The sequence below is a fragment of the Mesoplodon mirus genome, assembly GCF_964341445.2.
Source record: "Mesoplodon mirus genome assembly, chromosome: 17".
Lineage (NCBI taxonomy): Eukaryota > Metazoa > Chordata > Mammalia > Artiodactyla > Ziphiidae > Mesoplodon > Mesoplodon mirus.
In genome coordinates, this window is record NC_138993.1 from 44,934,288 (window position 1) to 44,958,604 (window position 24,317).

Below are 24,317 nucleotides of genomic sequence, written 5' to 3' on the forward strand. Positions count from 1 at the left end.
AGATTACTTATTTTTATGTAACATTATAAAACATTTTGTAACAATGAAAAAAATGTAAAAGAATTATGAGAATGTTTAAAAAGTGTTACATATTTCTGAATATATGCAATGTCAAATAGTTCTTGAAAATGAAGACATTGGAAAGATACCTGGTCATCGCTGTCAACAAATATTTATAAATGACTCTCAAAGTGTAGGACACTAAAAAAAAAAAGTGTAGGACACTAAATTGTTAAGAAATTTGAAAATATACTTTTGATTAGGTTCTTCCATTTCAGATAAATAAGTACAAATGCACACACACACACACACACACACACACACCTGGTCTCAAAAATTATACATACAGTTTTTATTATTGAAGCAATATCCATCAAAGTGATCAAAATAAAGTGACTGGGACTTCTGGGAAGGAGGGAAGTGTCATAATTTCTAAGACACTTAACAAATTAATGTAAGAAATTGTAAATGATGCAACTAATGTAAGATACAGTAAATCCCAGACTCTCTGAAATGTAAATAAATAATAGAATTTTGATTTCAGAATTCCCCATGCAATAAATGGATGACACCTATATAAGAACACTGATTGTTTGAGATAACTGAATATAATATATCACTGTATATGTTATGAACAAATACACAAAGCAATGTTGCTTTGAGTTGGATATTACCCATAACTTACAAGTGAAGAAATAATGTTTCATAGAATTAATTAACTTGCTCTAGTCACATAGTTCGTAAGTGACAGAATCAAAGTTTTCATCTCAGTTTTCTTATTTCAAAGTTCAGACTCTTTCTACTACTACCTTACATGCCAGAAATAAGTATCTATCGGCAAGGCATAGATGAAATTATTCTACAGAAAATAATACTTTATTAAAATACCAGCACATTGGGGGACAAAACAGAGAAAGAAGGAAAACAATATTATCTGAAAAAGTTAAACTACTATGCAAATAGGCAGCATAATTTTAAAATATGGAAATATATTAATAATTATTCCAATTTTGGAAAACATGTAACATACTGTAGGCAAACACTTTCTGAAGTTTGTAACCAGTCTATACTACATTTTTTTAACGTAAGAATTATGCTCTTTAAATCATTGTATTTTGAAAAACAATTTTTTAAATTTAATTTTATTTATTTATTTTTATACAGCAGGTTCTTATTAGTTATCTATTTTATACATATTAGTGTATATATGTCAATCCCAGTCTCCCTATTCATCCCACTATCACCCTCTCCCTTCCTCCCTTGTTGTCCATATGTTTGTTCTCTACATCTGTGTCTCTATTTCTGCCTTGCAAACCGATTCATCTGTACCATTTTTCTAGATTCCACATCTATGCGTTAATATATGATATTTGTTTTTCCCTTTCTGACTTACTTCACTCTGCATGACAGTCTTTAGGTCCATCCATGTCTCTACAAATGACCCAATTTCATTCCTTTTTAGATTGTATATATGTACCACATCTTCTTTATCCATTCATCTGTCGATGGGCATTTTTATAAATAGTATAGGCATGTATTTACATTATAAAGTAGGACTGGTATAAGTGCCAGAGCTTGGTCAACACAAAGAAGAAATTTTTATGCTTCCCTGGTGGCACAGTGGTTGAGAGTCCACTTGCTGATGCAGGGGACGTGGGTTCGTGCCCCGGTCTGGGAAGATCCCACATGCTGCGGAGCAGCTTGGCCCGTGAGCCATGGCCGCTGAGCCTGCATGTTCAGAGCCTGTGCTCCACAACGGGAGAGGCCACAACAGTGAGAGGCCTGTGTACTGCAAAAAACAAACAAACAAACAAACAAACAAAAGAAATTTTTAACAGAGATATACAAATAATTGAACTAGTTGCCTCAAAATTTAGTAAGACACTCGTCATCAGAATTGCCAAAAAATAAGCTGGATAACAATGATAGACTCTAACAGTATACATGTATTCATCAACTAGTTGATAAAAGTAAATTAAATAAATAAGCTAAAGTAAAATGAGTGGGTGCTAAACACCTGTTGAAAAGTGTCAACAGGTATTATTTAAATTCTGTCAAACTAATTAAATTGAGCATGTTATGAATTTGAACTGTGAAGAACCATGGCTGGTCATGTCCACAGAAGCTGTTTGTCTCTATTGTGACAAAATGCCTTTGACTGAAGGTAGCTGCCACAAATAATTAGGACACTAATTATGATTAAGTATGACAACCTTACAAATTAACATTCTTTTTGTATCATTGAGGAAATATCTTCAAAGAGCTAATATAACTTCAGTAATGTCATTGAGTAAGTTGGTGCAAAAGATGTAGAGTCCAAGTCCCCTCTCTTGGGTATCTCTTTGTGAGATACACCAATTCAGTATTTCAAGTACTGATAATAACTGGATTGGTTAATTAATAGTTAGATTCTCTTCTAAACAAATGTTTTGTTAAAAATAACTATAAGTATAAATAGCAAGTATATAGATATATATATATATACTCTTGAATAATTTTTAAGATGAACAAACATAGTATAATATCACTTGCTAGATTTTATCTGTTTCATTGTCTACCTTCTGGTCCCTTACCCATTTCATTCAATTAAGTGGTGGGGTAACCAGACACTTCAAGTTTCATTTCCTCACTCCTTTTTTTTTTTTTTAGATGTTGGGGGTAGGAGTTTATTAATTAATTTATTTATTTTTGCTGTGTTGGGTCTTCGTTTCTGTGCGAGGGCTTTCTCTAGTTGTGGCAAATGGAGGCCACTCTTCATCGCGGTGCGCGGGCCTCGCCTCTCACTATTGTGGCCTCTCTCGTTGCAGAGCACAGGCTCAGAAGTTGTGGCTCATGGGCCTAGTTGCTCCACAGGCCAGGGTTCGAACCCATGTCCCCTTCATTAGCAGGCATATTCTCAACCACTGTGCCACCAGGGAAGCCCTCCTCAACTCTTTTTAATACTGTGCATAAAAGTATACCAGTTCCAAATAAATAAACATGATCTTAATTTTATTTAGTAATTAAAACAATAACTATTGGGGGCACAATTATAATCATCTTATTCAAATGAAACAGTATTAATGACAAATGACTAGGTAGCATGGTTTACGTGAACCAAGATTTTCATTAGGTTGGGTAGAATACTATATTGTTTACTCTAGGCATGTAGTTAGTAAAACACTTAATCCCTTAATATCTTAGCTCTCTTTTCACCAAGAAGTTTAATAATAATGTGGTTAAAATATAAATTACCAGAAAACTTTTACAACCAGTGTTTCCTGTCTTTTTTTTCTTTAATAACTAACATTGTTTAATCTTCTCTTTGAAAAGTAGACAAAAAGATACTATGGGTTTGTTTAAATTACATGCTATTTGTAGGCTTGATTAAAAAAATAGCAAAATTAGTAACACTTTCTCTAGCTGCAGTACTCGACAGTACATTGTTTCTCAAAACTGTATTCTCAAGAGAACTTCCAAAATATGCTGTGACTCTTGTTAAAATGCAGATTCACGGACTCAATGACATGTCACCTGATTTAGAATTGCTAAGGTTGTCTTTTTAGCAAGGTCCTGTGGTGTTTCTTAAGCATCTTTAGATGAAAGTACCTCTGGCATTCTGACCTTTAATGAGCTTGAGTCTTCACAAAATAATGTTCTGTTCAGCTTAGCCTTAATACTGAGAACAATATATAATATTCTCCTTCAGAATTTTCCTATTTGCTGAAAGCACATGCTCAAAAATTCTGACTGATGAACTTAAAATGCCTGTGACTATATGGAAATAATTTCAAGTACAAAATTTTCAGAGGTATACAGATTCAAATTTATCTTAAGCTATATCTATAAACACCAGCTGCTCTAGTATTTTTTTTTTTTTTTTTTTTTTTTTTTTTTTTTTTTTGCGGTATGTGGGCCTCTCACTGTTGTGGCCTCTCCCGTTGCGGAGCACAGGCTCCGGACATGCAGGCTCAGCGGCCATGGCTCATGGGCCCAGCCGCTCCACGGCATGTGGGATCTTCCCAGACCGGGGCACGAACCCGTGTCCCCTGCATCGGCAGGCGGACTCTCAACCACTGCGCCACCAGGGAAGCCCTGCTCTAGTATTTTTGACTGAACAACTATTTTCTAATTTAGACTTTGTCTTCTACCACCAAAGGCCAAGTGTAGTAAAACTTATTGATTTCATTATATCTCTGACATTCATTCATTTATATTAGTATTTTTTACAAACTGTACATAACATTTTTATGTGCCAGGTACAGTTTAATGAACTATCCAAATATTAAATCATGTAATTATTATTACAATCCTAAGAGTTAGGTGCTACTATGATCTCCTCTCCAAGTGAGGAAACTGAGGCACAGAGAGACTATATAATTTACTTAAGACCTAGCAAGTAGCTTAAGGTGATAAAATCAGAATTCAAACTTAGGCAGTCTGGCTCAGTTTCTATACTCTTAACTCATGCTCTGCTGCCTCTGACACAAGATTGATACATTTCTTTGAGGTCAAAAGTTGGAAGCTTTGATTTTATTGGGCTTTTTGCCTAACTCTTTCTATAGTAAGTGAGAAAGAAGCTAATGTTTTAAAAAGTCTGTTTGAACAAGTCTTATTAGAAATAAATCCTTTTAGGCAAGCTTCTCTGCAATAATGTCTTATTTTATTTTGCAGGATTTGCAATTCAAAATTATTTCACCAAAAACTGATATTCCAAATTAGTACAATGAAGCCTGACTTTTATTTTCCTCTTGTAAAATCAGTCACTAAACAAAAAGAAATTGCCTGGGGTTCTGTTGTGTGTTTGACTTCACTCTTTCTATTACAAAAGCTCTTCATCACCATGCAATTGAATGTTAAGAAAAAAAATTAATATGGTTTATAGCAGTAATCCTCTTAAATGCTTGAGACTTTGCCAGCTTTCAACTAACAAGCCAGGTTATTAACGGCTGCGGTCCTACAACACTCAGGGATTATTGTCTAGGTCTGCTGACGAGGCATTGCTAGTGACCAGTTTGTAAAATGCAATCTGTTATTTTACTTCACAACCTGATCAATGATTAAAACTGCTTGAAGTACAAAAACCTGCCTTCCCAACCAGCTGATGATTTTTGCAATACATAGAATTGAATGGCTCTTTTTATGTGTGATTAAAGGTTCTGATTATTACCTGTGTAAGTTATCTGGCAGCTTTTTTTTTTAGCTTTTGGTTTGATCAAGTAAACTTGAAAAGAACATCAAGATTAAAAAAAAATTAACATTACCTTTAACTAAAAAACTGACAGCTCTGTCAGAAGACTGTCTCCCCTCACCTGATTCTTAATATGGAATTCCTGACAAGTATACAGATTTGCCTTAATTATTTATTCATTTCATTGAAACCGTCTTCATCTGCTTTAAATTTCTAATAAGTCTATTTAAATAAAGAGAATCCTTTTTGAATGATGATTTTATACTTTAAAAATCATGAAGGTGCCTGTATTACACAGAAGTGGTATGAAGCAATTGTAATGGTTGTATCAGTAAATGGCCGAAATAAAAATGCTAATTGCATTAGGTAATGACATGATAGTATTTCAAACCAACTTAGTGTAAAATAGTTACAGATATCAATGGATTGCACAACAATAAGAAAGCACTATTGTTGCTAGAAAATATGGAAGATACAATCTGTAAAGAAGAAAGAAAGGAAAAAATTCCATATTTCCTTACCTTCATAAATTGAACAAGTTAGGTCAAATAGGACACATTCCTGTGACACAGTAAATAGGGCAATTGCCCTGTTCCCTGTGCCTAAGGCCTGGCATCAGGTTTTGACATGATTTTATTTGTTTTGTTTGGTTTGGTTGGGTTGATTTTACTGGCTCATTAAAAACCCAATAGCTCTGATCTAAAGAACTGCCCATGTTTTTTCCTATGGAAGTCTAGATCATGTCTTTGCAAATTTGCTTCTCATAATTATCCAGATTTATTATTAATTTGCCTACTGTTCCCTACCCCTGGTAAAAGTCACTCTTTCCACTAAAGTACGTATATTAAAAGTCTGAAGTCCTTGGATTTAAACACAGGGCAATCATCTGAAAGGCAAGTGAGGAAGACTCTAGGGATGGCGGACTTTTTATTTTTATTTCCAATTTAGTTCTAAGGATTTTTTTTTCCTGTCTTTTATTATTTTTATTTATTTTTTATTTTTTGCGGTACACGGGACTCTCACTGTTGTGACCTCTCCTGTTGTGGAGCACAGGCTCCGGACACGCAGGCTCAGTGGCCATGGCTCACGGGCCCAGCCACTCCATGGCATGTGGGATCTTCCCGGAACGGGGCTCGAACTCGTGTCCCCTGCATCGGCAGGCAGACCCTCAACCACTGCACCACCAGGGAAGCCCTTTTCCTGTATTTTAAATGACAAGGGGACAAAGGCAGGTAGTAAGCTTTTCCCCTCCCACATATAGACAGAGACAGATACAAGTGTAAACACCATAGACTAGTCTTACTGATGGGGGAATAAAAGTCAAGGCAAAATGTTAGCAGAGAAAGAAGCTAGGCGCTCTGTAGTTACTCCTACCTGAATTTTTTGCTCACTAAACTTGGTGAAAATACTAGGGTCCTATATCTGACAAGCCTCAAAATACTATTTTAATAAGAAAGTTTATAGGGAAATTTTTTTACCTTATATGCTTGAAAATTCTACCATCTATTTAATTGCTTAGATTTCTGGAAATGGAAATGGAAATTTGAAATAATTTTCCTTCTGAATTTTAAGGCATATTTGTTCAAAATTTCTTAGGTGCTATTGAATAATCCAACACCATTCTAGATACTTTATAAAATAAATAAAAAGTAAAATAAAAAAGTTTTTGTCCCTCTCTGGAAGCTTTTATAAACTCATCACTGAACATATATTTTGACATTTCAAGATATGTTTTGCTGTGTTTTGTGCCCTAGTCATTTTGATGGGAACTCACTAAACCTTTGCATTCTGCAAATGCAGAAACATTTTGTAAGAATTAATTCTCAAGAGACTAGATGATACTCTCAAGAAGTACTAATTTTTGTCCCTACTTCAATTTATTTCACCCAACGTAGTGATTAAATTGTAATCATACAGTAGGAAATGCTAACTACTGATCCAGGGAAACAAGCTTAAGTTTTTGATCCATTTTAATTTGAAAATCTCCCTAAGAAAGCTTTTATCAATAATTTATATGTCAGTGTGAGAAAGTTTCATATATGTCTTTTAAAGTTATTTTGTGTAAGGAGATGATAACAATATGAAACTAAATTGGAGTGAGATGTTTCTACAAAAAGACAAAAAAAGTTAAAAAAATATTTTTAAAGGTAGCCTACAGGGAGTACAGAGTTGTGAAGAAGTAAGATGTTTCATCTTTTACTATTTGGCCTAAGGTAAACATTTGCCTTCTCAAAATCTTCATTATATTTCTGAATTGGTAAATGTAGTGTAATTTGCTATAGGTATAACTATTGGCCAAAACTGATATTTTATAAAATTACTTATGATTCAGATAAGCTCTTTATTTCTTTTATTCAAAAGACGTCTATTTCTGTATGTAAAGTTTCAAGGGTTTGGGCTAATAGTATATACCTAATTGTATTCAAATATTATTTACCTATTAAGAAAACATACATACTTAGATCTTTGTAATGATGAGTTAAAAGGGAAGGAGTCGGATCTGAATCTCCAATCCTTACTTGCCAAATACTCTGATTTTTTCAAGTTTAATTAATTGTACATAGCTTCTTCTTCTCCATCAGATAAAATAATAACATGTATAAAGATGAAACAACCAGTACAAGAATGTATTCGTGCATTAGTCATATGAAAAACTTGAGAAGTATAGAATGGCAGTGACTTAGAATATAGAAAATAAATTCTTTCATTTTCTATAATTAATCATATATATAGATATATTGCCAAACAAAATCATATGCATCTCCCAAATTATAACAATATAATAATATGTTGGACTCTTTTTGTATCTTACTCCTGAAATGCTCCAGGGATTTTCACATAGATTATCTCATTTGTTTACCCAACATTCCTGTGAGGTGGAAGCAGTTATCATACTGTGACATCTTTTTCAGAGGTAGTATATTCTGAAGTTTCACTTTCAGCTCAGTATGGCTCATTCAATGACAGAAGGCAACTTTAGGGGAAATTGTAGATATACCACTGTGGGTACCAACTGTGTAAAAGTATTCTCCACAACATATTCATCAGCATTGTCTACTATGTAACTTGGTTACAGAGCTCTTTTTAAAGTTTCTCAGAACAAAATTATATAAGAATTCCTTCTAAGCACGCCCAAATTTGAACAAATAGATAGTAAAAATAACAAAATTGGTAATGAGAATGATAGAAGTGGTAAAAAAAGTAAAGCAATTCAATATAGTTCCTGATATTCAGAAGGATTTCTATAAAATGCATGGGTTTCAACATGCCACACTGAAGAATGGGGTCTTTGTTCTTTGTTTTCCAGATGGAAAAGAAAAGAAAACTGAAGTCTTTGCAAGATCCTTCAGTGAGACACTTCTGACAAGTGATCAAATCATTGAACAATTCTTCCTGAAAAATAATGTTCAGATGTAGTCTAAGTATTCGCCCTGTGACAGCATGAACAGCCTTCCCTCTGTGTTGACATTCATTCTAATAATAGACACCATAGACAGAATATCTGACACCTCCACCAAACCAAAAAAGACTATGACTTCATGTCTCTCATATAAAATCCTTATTAATGGAAATATTCTCATTGATTAAAAATGGATTTGAAACTGCTTTTTTACTTTTGATTATGTTACCAAAACATAAGGAATGTGGTAGAAACACAATGTAACTTAAGAAATACTGGTATTGTTCAAAAAAATGTAAATGTTACCTAGTAAGATGATGGCATCCTCTTTTATATCATGACAGTGATATATTCTTAGAAATAAATACATAAATAGCTTTTCAGTGTTTCTTAAATAAAGGTACTTTAAAAAGCCATTAATTTATTAATAAAGTTTTAGGACACAATAAAATAGAAAGAATGACAGAAAGGATTTTCATGCACCCATCACCTATTGCTAATCTAGATTCCACAAAACTAACCATCTGTCAAGGCATGCAGAATGTTTTAAAGAAAATTCCAGATTTATCAGTAAATATTTAATGTGTATCAAACATCTCAAAACTATATGCTCTGCAAAAGTGCTAAATAGTATGCAAATAATGCTGAAAGAGTCTATGACCAAACTGAAACGTAATGGCTTGACATGAATCTCATCAAGGCAGAGACTGTGTTTTACTCTACCCACCATAAGCTATACATAAGGGAGCAAAGGTCCTCAAACACTATCATTAATGTCACTGGATAAAGCTCCATGGCTGGATTTTTCTGCTCAACATCATCATATTTAAGGAAAACTTTTTAAGAGGAGAAAAAAACAAAACAAAACACTATTTGAAAAAAACTTAAAATAGAATAGCCCTTGTCAGCAAAGATTGTGGAAGCAACAAAAATACATATGAAACTTCCTTCCCAGATAGGAAACCTAAAATATTTGTATCCTTTCACTTTCAAATATAATATAATACATCCATAAATTGAATCCCTTTCCTCTTCTGAGCTCTGGTTCATCTTTTCAAGTCAAGCACCTCATAATCTTCGAGTAGAATTTTGTTGAATCATTGCAATATTTTGTTTGACTCTAGTGCCATTAATATTGTTTTATGATAATTTCTGTGCTTATTTTAACACATATGCTTTCTACTAATCCAGACCAGTCGGGAGAGAACTTCAATAAAAATTATAAGGTAAAATGAAAAGTTCACAAGTTAAAATTATAGGACAGGAGATGGAATGATTACATCTGCTTAAAAAATATTTTATGTGTATCTCTAAAAGATATAGAATCATTTCTTAAAACATAAACTCAATATGATCAAACTTTTCAAAATTAACAAAGATTTCTGTAAAATCATCAGTGACTGAGTTCCTTTCCCATATATCCCTAATCTGACTTTTTTAAATTGCTTGTTCTTATATATGTATATGTATAACTGATTCACTTTGCTGTACACCTGAAACTAACACAACATTGTAAATCAACTATACTCTAATAAAAATTTTCTAAAAATAATACAATAAATCAGTTGACACCCTTATGTCTCTTTTAATATGTACATTTACCCCCTCCTTCCACTTTCTTTTCCTTGCAACTTATTTTTTAAAGTAGCCTGTTCATTGACATGTCATCAATTTTGCTCATTGCACAAATCTGGAATCATTTTCAATTTCCCACTATCCCTATTATTTTCTCTAAATTGATAGTAACCTAATTAGATATCTGACTTTTTTTCATCAGATTCAAATTTAATTTTTTGGACAAAAAATATGTATTTATTTTTCTTATTGTAAGACTCCAAATCTTCATAATGAAGTCTCAAGGAAAGAATATGGACTTTGGGACTGGGTTTCAGTTCTACCACTTACTAGCTTTAGTGTCTGAACCTTGGCAATTATACAGACTGTCTGTGACTCAGTTTCCACAAATAGCCTTCCAGTGTCTTCCTTCACTGTATCGCACTTTTCCCTTGTAACTCTTCTGGTGGAGTGGGAGGGATAATTCAGTTTCAAAACTATTGGCATGGGGCTTCCCTGGTAGCGCAGTGGTTGAGAGTCTGCCTGCCAATGCAGGGGACACGGGTTCGAGCCCTGGTCTGGGGATATCCCACATGCCGCGGAGCAGCTGGGCCCGTGAGCCACAGCTGCTGAGCCTGCGCGTCTGGAGCCTGTGCTCCACAACAAGAGAGGCCGCGATAGTGAGAGGCCCGTGAACCACGATGAAGAGTGGCCCCCGCTTGCTGCAACTAGAGAAAGTCCTCGCACAGAAACAAAGACTCAACACAGTCAAAAAAAATATTGGCAGGAAAGTTTTCATAAAACCTTTGGCTATAGGATAATTGAGTTATGATACAGAGATAGGGGATCTTGTCAAAACATAGTTTTTTTTTCTGACTAGCTAAAAGTACATTCGTAGATAAGAGTTACTAGGTACTTTATTCATTTTCTTTAATATTTTACAGAAAGGATAGACAATGGATAGAAAAAGCATTGATAAAAGAAGATTTACCGAAGATTTGGCCCAGTCAAAAGGCAATCTTGAAACCCTTGTCTAATTAGTTATGTGATTGAATTAAATGTTTTTAATCTGGTAGCCATTGCAAAGATGGTCTTCACAAAGAGTCTGATGCCAGAGAATTTCAACTTTAGACATCCAAGCTCTTTGGGACAAAGTAAGAAAATCTAAGATTAATCTATTTGGAATTATAGATAATCACTAGTGACTAAGAGAGCTGATTATTTTTCTTGTAATTTTTGCATATTTATTATTATTATACATATCTGATATAGAGAATGTTGGTTAAGACTTACTGATATTTTTAATGAAGGATTTGCAATTTTAAACAGAGTCTAAATTCTATTACAATAATATTTTAAAAGGAAAGAGGCTTTGTATCTTCTTTTTAAATACATCTATCTTATGTCCTGGCTATGCAATCCATCATGCTGTACTTCTGAGGGTGGTACATGATTTCCAAAAGACTTCTGAAAGAGAGCCCTAGTTAACCCTATTTCAGTAAAATAACTGTCACCAAAAATATACCACATGATTAAGGTTTACTGAGTACAGAAAAAGCCAGATGGAATAAGAAAAGTCCTGAAAATCTTATCATTTCAAAACTACTGAAGGAATTGGGGATGTTTAAACCAAAGACTAAAGCTTGGCCTGGACCAAATTCTTAGTTCACAAAATAAGCTGTCTTCTTAAGTTTGAGGACGTGGATTCTGAATAATAAAGTGCAATTACATCTGTATTAACTAAAAGGGAAAACTGAGCAAATAAGAAAGGGTTAAAAAGCAGGCATTTTGCTCTATATATGAAAGAATTTACAATCATTTGATTTGACGCAAAACAAAATGTATTATTTTCAGGTGTCATTTAACTAACTGTAGCTAATTTTTCACACAAATGGCAATATTATAGAGCTGACGGTGGATTAAACATTGAGGTTGTTTATCTATCAATTTCTCTATGAATTTGAGAGTCTACATACTTCTGAGTAATCACTGATAATAGCTTACTTGGAAAAGTATCTCTAAAAATGAATTTAACAAAAAATAATCCGCCAAGTGACAAAAGTACATGTATTTGGATAGTTTAATACAGGTATGGAGTAGACTGAATAATTTAGTGAAACAATATATAAGACTAAAACTAGCCATTTTACTTTCTATTTTGATTTTAAAAGATACAATCACTAACCTTTCTTACTGTGTTCTGTTAGAAAATCTACTGGTATGTTGTTAAAGCAACTGGAGAGAAATGTTGGCATGTCATCAGTTAACATATGTGAGGAGGAATCCTGACCGTAATGTTAAGGACAGAAATTATCAATTTGGAGAAATAGTTTTGTACACCACAGGGTACATTTTGTTCGCTGTTTATTTATGCTATAGCTCTAAGTCAAATGCCTAACAATTACTTGTAATGGCAACTAAAACTAACTGTTCATTTCTGTGAGAGTGTAGATTAGAATGGCCTAGAGTTTTTCATAATACATGCCTAAAAATTCAATACATAAGGTACATAATCAATTACAGCTTTAAAATAATAATCGCAAAAACAACACAGTAATCAAACACATATTCATCTAAGTATGTCCTTTCAGAGAATTTCCTGACTTTCTGTGGATAAGGAGAGATGGGATTCTCACTCGTAGTATTATTTTTTTGCAGTAATGTCAGGAATGAGAATCCAAGTGTTTGTTCGGTTTTTCTTCATTATTTCCGAATAAAGAAAATTGCAGATTTTGAAAAAAGAAAAGATTTCAATGAATCTAGTATGTATTGATACAAGTCTTTCAAATTTCACAGAGACAATATTTCATTATTTTAATCATAATTTAAATCAACTCTAGCAAAGGGTTGAATCTCTTTGGATGGCACCCTAAAAATGATCATTAATAACCTCTAAAATTGTAATTTATATAGTCTCTTCTCTACTGAAGCTCTGTATTCTAAAATGTTAAAATAAACAGTATTCAAGATGTTTAAAAAGATTATAAATTAAAACTTTATTTTGCAGAATTAAAAAATCACAATATATTTTTATGCTAGATAACAAGGGAAGGAAGAAGGAATGGATATTACTTGAAATGCTGAATACACATCAAAAAAACTATGTATTATAATACAGTTACTGTTCACAAAATTGGGTGTAAAATGTATAATTAAGCCCCCTTATAGATAGAAGGTTAGAGATGATAAGAAACAAATGACTAAAGTACATATAGAGGTTAATGTAGAAGGTACGTTTTCAAACTGTATCTAACTCTGTAGTCCATTTTCCTTCTACTATTCAATATATTAGTATTGGATCTAGTATTTCTACTAGAGCTGAAGATGGAAGATCAGGTTTGAAGGAGTATGCATTTCTGTCATGTAATTCTGTGCTAAAAAGACCTAACCAAAGTCAGTCATTTGTGAAAATCAAACCCAGTAAAAAGAAACCATATGTAAATCATCATCATCATCATCATCAATATTAAACCTCTATCAGAGTAAGTAATAAATTTATCACAATTTTTGTCTACATGTGTAGTATGTTATTCTCAAGGAAATATGCCTTCGAAGACATTGAAAGCTGGTTATTAAAAATATATATCTTTAACCATTATGCTTTAACTTAGTTCACTAGAGAAATGACCTATGTTTTTAAATGGTCAGTTAAACATTTAAGATTAAAACGTCAGAGAAAAGAAAAGTCCATAGTGTGGACCTTATGTGTTAGGCTACCATATAAACAAACAAGCATATTTTAGAATGAGAATATGAGTAGACATATGTAATAAGCCTACTCAAATATCTTGAACACAGTTAAAAATATTTATATACCATGTCTTGTGAAGCCAAAGTACAATTCTATTATTTTTCTTTCTGGGAGATGACTTAATTGTAAATAATATAGTTAATACCATGCATTCATCATATTCTCTACTAATTGTTTTTTTTTTTTTCCCTTTCCAGGATCTGTGAAATAGTTTCAAGTAGGAAAATCAACAGCAGTTAACATGATTAAAACTGCATTCTTAATAAGAATTTTATTCTAACTTGTATTAATGTTTATTTTAAAATGTTCCTGTATTGTGGAACCATCTGTTTCTTGCCTGTTATGGTACCTAGGTTCTGTAATCATAGTACTCAAGGGAGGTCATCATTTTTCTTCATGATAAAATAGGCATTCTACATTTCATTAAAAAGAAATAGTTTGATTCAAATTCTAAAGTAACTGGGAATAAATTGTTGATAAAATTAAAAACTGATACTTCTTGAGGTTAATTTTTTTCTTAATATCTGCATTCACAGTGAGTTCCAAATGAGTGACTAGGTTATAAATTTCCTTGTCTTGACAAGGAAAAAGATCTCAAGTCAGTCAATGAGTCCCATTTTTGAACTTCTCAAATTCTCCCTAAAACAGCAGCAATATTCTTTTGAATATATGACTTTCAAATCACCTTTTGAGCATATTGAAATCAATTAAACAATAAGTGTATTCTCATTTACAAAAGAAATCAATCAGCTGTCATTTTTGATTGATTATTCTTAGTTGGAGTGATGTTTAATCCATGAATTTATTACACATTTTTCAACTACTATAAAATAGCATATGAATTGGAAATGATGTCACCTGGTAAATGGACAAAAAATCCAGTTCTCTCCCAACCTTTTGTTTTTGAAGCACATGATCATCTGTTATTGAAGAAAGTAGATTTTTTTTTATTAAGCATAAGATTGTAGTGCCTGCTATGCCATCAAGAACATAAATGTTAGCAAAAATTGAGGCTAAAATATGTGCCCAGAGCAAACTAATCTACCTATATTGTATAGTATGATCCACATGATTCTTTCAAAAGACACTATTTGCTATTTTTCACTATAAAATATGCTGCATGGCCCTAAGTAAGTTCTGTGGATAAGGTCACCTAACTTGTACCCCAGTAACACTATAGGTCACTGACCACTCTCATTTCTTAAAATACAGATCAGAAAAATACTTTCCACATCAATGTTCTGAGATTATAGAATTGCAACCACCCTTAATTAATTGGCATGGTGTGTTCAGTCTGCCCAGATTGAAGAGTTTATCACTGAAATGTTTACTAAATTACTAAAGTATGGTTATGGTAAAATACAGATGACATTCAGTTAGTGTTATTGTTTTTAAATTTTTTACTGACAATACAGGCACTCATTGCCTGTAGCCAGCTTATTGCTCTCTCTTACTCTACCCTTGGTATGCTACTGCTTACCATGAATATCTTTTATCAGTTTCCAAAACATAAAATCTTACTCTCTCCTTAAAAAAAAAATGTGGTAACTACATCATTTCCATTAAAAACACAGCTAAGGAGGAAATTTACTTTGTCCATTGGCAACCTCCTTCTCTACCACTTTATTATATTTTCAAAGACGATGCTTCTCTACCCTGCATTTAGCATTGCAGTTTGTCTCTGGGAGGAAAAGCAAAAGCAAGAATTGCATGAGAGTAGAAGGATAAGAATGAAAAAAAAGGAACTTTTATTGAAGTTATGAGTGTTCTTTTCTAAAGGAAAGTAACATTTTATTAAATACATTTTATTCAGTTTATAGAGAGCATGGGTTGTTGAAACTGGCAAGGAAATGGCGTATGGTCACTGTATCCATTTCTGTGTTCATGGAAATCTGGAAATGGAGTTGTATTAACCTAAAATTAAAGTTGTAATTAAGCAAAAAGATGGTTAAGATGAGAGAAAGAGGCAGCATTTATCTAGACTCTTATTTGTGCCATGGTTTGATGTCAGCATGTCACATACATTATTTCACATAATGTTCTCAGTTACTCTCCAAATTATTCATCTTATTTCCATTTTATAGGTCGGTAAACTAGAGATCAGAACATTTAAATAACTTGCAAAAATTTCCATAGTTAGTAAGTAGCACACAGGATTTGTATCGAGATCAGTCTGACAAAATATCTTTCAATTACACCAAAAATGCAAAGATTAGATGAAATACACATATGAGAGTTTAGACTGAGCTCCTAAAAAGATCCTTATGGGAAAACTCAGTCAATACCAAAAAATCGTAATTCTTACTATATATTCATTATATTTTAATTTATAGTGGTATAATTACAGCCTCTGATTAAGTAAGGTAGGAAAAATCGTTAACTCAGGAATTATTTCACAACTCATCTCTATTAACTCTTATCACCAAAGAACCAAATTATTCATCCATTTTGTATGTGTGTGTGTGTGTGTGTGTGTGATTAACGTTGAACAACTGGAGAGAAAATCTTTCAAAATTCTTTACAAATTGGTAATACAAAGTCAGAATTAAGCCCACTTATTTTTTGTTATAAAGCAGTTAAACCATAGGATTCTGCATATTTTATTACAAGTTTCATACTTTTGTGTTTACACATTTTACACTCAATATCTTACACTCTTGGAGGAGAACAGCCAAGATTAAATGGATGACAGTGTCTGACATATACAGGGTATGTTCAAAAAATGTTTGCAGAGTAAATGAAATAGTCACAACAGATAACAATATAACATAGCTTAGAGGACTGAACCTGAGATCTCATCCTTTAGTAATGATTCATGAGAATTATTTCAATATTCCAATATTAAAAATACAGCTGGCAATAGAAATTCATAGATATTCAGTCATTTAACTTTAGTTTTCTTCGTTGTGATTTGCAATAAAACATATACTTCTCTGAAATACTGTAACAGGATAAAGAAAATCATCAAATCATTGTATATCAAAATACTCTAAGTTGCACTAATAAAATCATGTACTTACCAAAACAATATACTAGTTAAGTACCTAATAACCTCTCATGAAATCAACGAGAGAAAACGAATATGTTTACATTCTCCTATGGTAGAAGTTGTTTTGTAATTCCTTCAAGGAAATGCTTCCTCCAAGCAATATACATATTATGGAAGAGATAGAAAACAAGCAATATTCATAGAACATATGGTAAATTTAAGAACATGTTGCTCTAATTTCATTATCCAAATACCTGTTATTTTGTGTAATGCTAGTCTTTTTAAAATTTTTTTTCACTCAAACTTTCAAAAGGTTATTGGAAAGTTACTGACCAAGGTATTCTATAAATTCTATCCCATTTAAAATATGAAAAAGTATTCACCTAAAATCTAACATCTAAAAGAGGACAAATAGCCCTTTGTTTAAATATTTTTTGTCATAATCAGAACTTAGAAAGTCACACAGAAATAGTTAAATGTAGTTTGATCCAATTGTATCTGCTTGCATGGAAAAACATTTGATTACAATGAACTAGACAACTAAGTTTTTTATCATGTTCTCAAACTGTAATAAAATGCTATACTGTAAATCCAAAATGACCTGCAAAACTCAGGGGGAAAGTGAATATGATCTCTTTCCAGTTATTCTAGCAGAGACAGTGTAATTTTTGAACTTCCTGACAGCTCTATTGCTTTCTCTACCAAGAGCTGGCAATGTTACCGGTGCCTTTATCAAGAAATGTTCTTTCACATAACACTGCAAAGTCAAGATTTCACCTATCATATGCTTATGACAGGGTAGCTTGACAAAAGACACAGAACAAAGCAAATTAAGCTGAAAATGGACATGAATTAAAGGTTCATAGTAGCAAATTAGCATTCTCTTCATGTTTTTTTCATGTCTAAAACAGTGCTATTTTTAAAATCCTTTCTGATGAAAACATTTTCATTTTTAAACGGAAACATATTTATGATGCACATGTAAAGACATGGAGAAAATTGAAATTTAGTCTTCATGGAAGTAGTCTGAGCCACTCCATCATGTCTAATGCTTTAAAAATTAACAAATAGTGATTGGTCGAATAAGAGGAAGTCAATGGGCAGAATGCTCCTGCTTGTTCATTTTTCGTCTTTTGACAATTTAAAACATATGGCTGAAAATAACAGGAAATTAATTTCTTCCCTTCAAGAGCCAGGAAAATAATGACATTTCTAGAGCTTTAAATGGACACTCAAAAAGTCTAGCAAAAATAGTTTTTATTATAATTGCAAATATTATTATCCTATTAAACGTTGGACTGATTATCTTCACAAGTTTGCATGTGATATTATGCATCAGGACAAGGTATACGAAAATAAATGGAAAAAAGTTTGATTCAGCTTTATGTCATGTGTTTTGTTTGGAGAGTGTATGATACAGAACAATTAACTTAAAAGGATCAAGTCCATGAGGAAAAGAAGACTATCAGAGGAGAATGCTAGGAAGGAAATGTTTTGCAGATGTACTGCATTTAAATTAATAAAATCTCATTAGGTTTTATGTTTGCCAATAACGGCTGGAAAAGTTACCATACATTGTAGGAACAATTACCCAAATCTTCACTGTCTCATTAGGTTTGTCATACTGTTTTCATTATAATACATTAGAACTTGCAAGTGAGCCTTCAGTAATGACATATTGTTCCAATTCTCCTTTCAGCAGGCTCTACGATATTTCAGTATTTGTGCTATAAGCCAGCAGGTGTCTTCACTTTGCTTTCTCTGAATCAGTTTTATACACAGACCTCCAGACACAGAATGGAACGTAAAAGGCTTTCAACAAGCACATAAAACTGAGTCAGATTAGAGTGAAGCAATACACACAATTTTTATGATTTTATGTTAATTCAAAACACTAAAAATGTGCACCTTTAGAGTATATGTCTGCTCTGGTAAGACCTGTTAGTGAAAGCTGTATTAATGCAGATAAACCATGCAGTATATAAAGTTTAAAGATTTGCATAACAAATGGAAGACATAGAGCTGATTTGAATATCTAAAGCATTATAAACTTCAATAAGAACAACCAACACTGTTTGAGCTTTCAAGGCACTTGCATTCAAATGAGAAAGATTTAAAAAGGATACGATTTTTAAAATGCTTTGAAGCTTCCTACTAAAGGTCTTAGGCAGCTCAAGGTTAAAATAAATATTGGATTTAAGGTGGGTGAAAAAAGATTTAGAAGCAATTTAAAGTAGAAATCACTTAGCAGTGAAGCAGAATGAATGTTTATAGTTAGTTTAATTGTCACCTGACCTTCAAAAAACAAAGAACCACTCTATACAAGACACAAGAATGAAAAAAAAAACTTCAGCAAAGAAAGACATCCAAATTTCTGCTTTACTTAATCCTTATGATTAAATTACAACTCTGAAAAAACTTTTCCTAAAAAAATAAATGTCCCCCCCAAAGGTAGCTGAATTTAAACATTTGAAACAATGAAGATTTAAGTGCTTGCTGATGCATTAAGCTATGACTGTAGTGAAATATTATTACATGAAGTGCCTTTTTAGAGTAGGTGAGTTCACAGATATCTCATCCCATTTGTGTCAAATAGGAGAACAAAAGGTATTACTAAATATGTTACAATAGTCTCCATAGTCTGATGTACTGATTGGTGAGTCTTGGGCAGTTTTTTCATCTTATGATTGGGAGGAGGAAATAAAGACCAAAATAACCACCTCTTGCACCAAAAGTAATTTTAAAATTGTCTAAAACTCTGACATTAATAATGGAAGGATATTATTTTGCCAGATATGTATTCATAAACTCATTTATAAGCACTTATATGTTGAGCCATGCATAATTTACATACAACTATCATAGAAATAGATAAGTAAAAAGATATACTGTGCAGAAAGAAACAAAATACAGGCTTTCCCTCCAACAAAAGAGTCATGGTTTAACCAAAATCCTTTGATTACAAATTACTTTACATACAGATCTATAGAAAGGATGAAACAAATCATTCACACACTGCTCATCTCCCACAGAAAGTCACTGGTAAATCTAACATTTGCCATATGAGTATTATTAGGACGTGTATAAATCAATTTATTTTATTTAAATTCTATTGCACCAGGACACCATTTCATTAATAACCTAACAAACATGTGAATTCTACAGAAAAGCATCTGCAAAAACTTTTAATTACTAGGCTGGGTATATTAATGAAACACTTTTATTGCTACTATCTATAGAAGAAAAAATATTTTCTTCTAAGTATGTGTGCTTAATCTATTTTAAAAGACCAGTGTGTGCATCCATGTACTCATTGGTTATTATACATATTATTTGGAAATTAATTTATTTGCCAATCAGGTATGCTTGTTTTTGAAAGGACCCATCTAAAAGTGAGAGTTTTTGGATTAACCCCAAATCAAATAAGATTGGAAAATACCTTGGAAAAATCAAACACATATGAGTAAATGTACCAGATTGGAAGATATTTGTGAAGCCCTTTGACTTGGAGAACTTAATTTTAGTAAATTACAAATAATGAGAAAATTTAGGCCTTGAACACAGGCTTGTTACCTTTTAACCTGTCACTTCTTGTGCATATTTCATTCATAACTCATAACGATCTTGAGAGAACTGAATGCCTTCTTACTGATCGCTTTTTCTGTAAACATGGATACTAAACATGAGTGACAAAGTGTCAGATGCTTTCTTAGGTCTTTTATCTGTATTAACCCTTTTATTTCAGCAAATTTAGGAAGAAGGAATGACCATTTTTGTCATTATTCCTATTTATGGATGAAAAACAAAGACACAAAGAGGCTCAGAAGCTTGAGCAAGGTCAGATTGTTTGCGATTGTTTGAAATGGGATGTGAAACAATATGACTTGGCTTTGGAGACCATATTTTTGACTATTGTATATACAATCTTCTCAAGAATGCATTCAAAGTCAATATGGATTATTGCATAAGAGGAGTTTCGAATCCTATTTCCAAACTCTCTGTATCTCTTTGCATGTGTCTCTGTCTCTGACTCAGTCTCTCTCTCTGTGCATGCACACCCACATACATACATGCAAGTTACTGATACACATTCAGCAACAGCTTTTTCCTCTGCTTGTCACACAAATGGGACAATATGTTCATGAGCTATTACCTGCTTTTGGAAACATCTACCAACATCACAACCAAGTGAGATTTATCTCAGGTATGCAAGGCTGGTCCACCATTTAAAAAAATCAATTAATATAATCTCTCTCATCAATAAGCTAAAGAAGAAAAATCACATGATCATATAAATAGAGGCAGGAAAAGCATTTGATAAAAATCAACACCCAGTCATGATTAGAAACTCTCATTTATTTAAGAATAGATTATATAGCTAACATATTACTTGGTGATAAATGCAGAGCTTTCCCACAAAGATGAGGAGCAAGGCAAGGATGCTCCCTCTCACTAACACTTGAATATAATACTTGAATTTCTAGTGAATGGAATAAAAAAAGAAAAGAAAAGGCATGCAGATTAGGAAGGAACACATAAAACTGTCCTTGTTCACAGATGACATTATCGCTTATACAGAAAATCTGAAAGAATCAACAACAAAAATACTTCTGGGACAAATTAGCAATTATAGCAAGGTTAAAAGATATAAGGTTAATATACAAAAGTCCATTGCATTCCTATATACTAACAATGAACAAGTAGAATTTGAAATTAAAAATACAATATAATTTACATTAGCACCTTCAAAAATAAAATAGTTATAAATCTAACAAACTATGTACAAGATCTCTATGAAGAAAACTACAGTACTCTGATGAAGGAAACCAAAGAATGAAATAAATAGAGACAATGTTACATGTTCATGATAGGAAGACTCAATATTATCAAGATGTTCGTTCTTCCCAAACTGATCTATTATTTCAAAGAAATTTCCTTCATAATTTCAGCAAATTATTTTGTGCATATCAGTGAACTGATTCTAAAGCTTATATAGAGAGACAAAAACCCAGAATAGCCAACACAATTATTGAAGGAGAAAAATAAATTTGGATGACTAATTCTACTGACCTTGAAGACTTCCTGTAAAGCTACAGTAATCAAGACAGTGTGGTATGGGTCAATAGATCAATGGAACAGAATAGAGAGCCCATAATTAGACCCACATAAATACAGTCAACTGATTTTTGACAAAGGAGCAAACCCAATATAATAGATATAAGATAGTCTTTTCAGATAGTGTTGTAACAATTGTACATCCAACGAAGAAAAGGAGGATCTAGAAATAGATGTGTACAAAATGAATCTAGACATAGACTCTTTCAAAAAATTAACTCAAAATACATTAAAAATCTAAATATAAAACACAAAACTCTAAAACTCCTAGAAGATAATGTCTGAGAAAATTCAGATGGCTTTGGGTTTGTTGATGCCTTTGTAAAGTACAACACCAAAGGCATGATCCATAAAAGAAATAAATATGCTGAACTTCATTAAAATTAAAAAGTTCTGCTCTGTGAAATACACTGTCAAGGGAATAAAAATATGCCAATTTTGGAGAAAATATTTGCAAAAGAACATCTAATAAAGGACTATTATACAAAATATACAAAGAACTCTTGAATCTCAATAATAAGAAAAAAAACTGATTAATAAATGGACAAATGACCTTAATAGACACTTCACTAAAGCAGATGTACAGATGGAAAGATGTTCCACTTAATATGGCATTTGTGAAAAGCAAATTAAAAAAATGAGATACCACTATACCCTTAGTTGAATGGCCAAAATCTGGAACACCAACCACTGTAAATTTTGGAGAGGATGTGAAGTAACAGGAATACTCATTCATTGCTGATGGGAGTGCAATACGGTACATCCACTTTGGAAGACAGTTTGACAGTTGCTTTCAAAACTAAACATACTCTTACCACAAGATCCAGCAATTGTGCTCCCAAAGGAGCTGAAAACTTATGTCCACACAAAAAAAATGACACGTGGATATTTATAACAGTTTTATTCATAATTGCTAAAACTTGGAAGCAACCAAATTATAGGTGAATGGACAAATAAAATGTGGTGCTCCCAGACAATGGAATATTATTGAACACTAAAATCAAATGAGCTATCAAGCCACAAAGACATTATGGAAACTTAAATAAATATTACTAACTGAAAGATGCCAGTATGAAAAGGCTACATATTGTATGGTTTCAAATATATGACATCCTGGAAAAGGCAAAACTATGGAGATAATTTAAAAAATTAGTGGTTACAAGGGGTTGGCAGGTTTACACAATTGCCCACATAATCTAAGAACTGGATGATATTTTATATTTGATTATTGTTAACTTCTCTGTTTTGCTCCCTAAAGATTAAATGTGCCTAGTACTCTTAGTTTATCTACATATAAACCATCTTTCCCTATAGCCATTATCTTGTAATAACTTTTAATGGAGTACAATCTGTAAAAATAGTGAATCACTGTTCTGTACACTTGAAAGTAATATAATATTTTGAATCAACTCTACTTCAATTTAAAAAATCAAATAAACTGTCTGTCCCTAGATCCAGAAATTTCATGGACTTTGAAGATGACTTAAGTGATAATTTGTACTCAGATATACTTCTAGGTAAAGGCATACTCCACTTTAACTTCACTTCTTGAAAAAAATAACTTTATTTTCATTTTATTTTTCTTTTAAAATCAAGAAACAAAATAAAATGTTGGTTCAAGCCAGTATTCAGCAAGCCTCTATGTTTGTTTGTTTGCTTGGGTGGTTTAAAGTGGTAAGGGGACAATGGAGATAATAGACTCAAACAACTTTCCACTTTATTGTGAAAACAACTCATTTCTCTTGTAGTTGGGTTCTTTGCATTTACTGAAGAGTGTCCTTGTTCATTTGCCTTTATAATGTTTCCCTTATCTCTCTTTTGGGTTTGTCAGAATCTCATTAAATTGTTTAGTTTTATATTGCATTTATAGTATAATAAATTACTCCTCAATATAAATTGACCAAAATTTAGAAACAAACATAAAATTCAAAGTAACAAAATTGTGATGAGAGGGAAAGCACCTATAATGTTTTTTTCTGCTTATTTAAAAATATACTACTCATTATAAAATTTTTTCAACTTTTAAAGTAATCTACTTTAGTTCTGTCAATTTCTTTGACATGGATGTTTATCTGCTTTTCTTGATTGCAGCTGAGCTCTTAGGGGAAAAACTAGTTTTCTCCAGGGATTTCAACTACTTTATTTTAATTAGGTTTTTTTTTTAATGGACTTCTGCTTTTGGAATTAACAATGTAAGTGCTTTAAAAAAGTAAGATATAAATTCCATCATCTCTCAATTACTCACAGGCATAGAGAGAAGTTGTATAGATATTCCAGTAAAGGAGAAGATTCAACAATAGTTACTTCTGACTTTAAAATAGACTATGTTATATTGTTC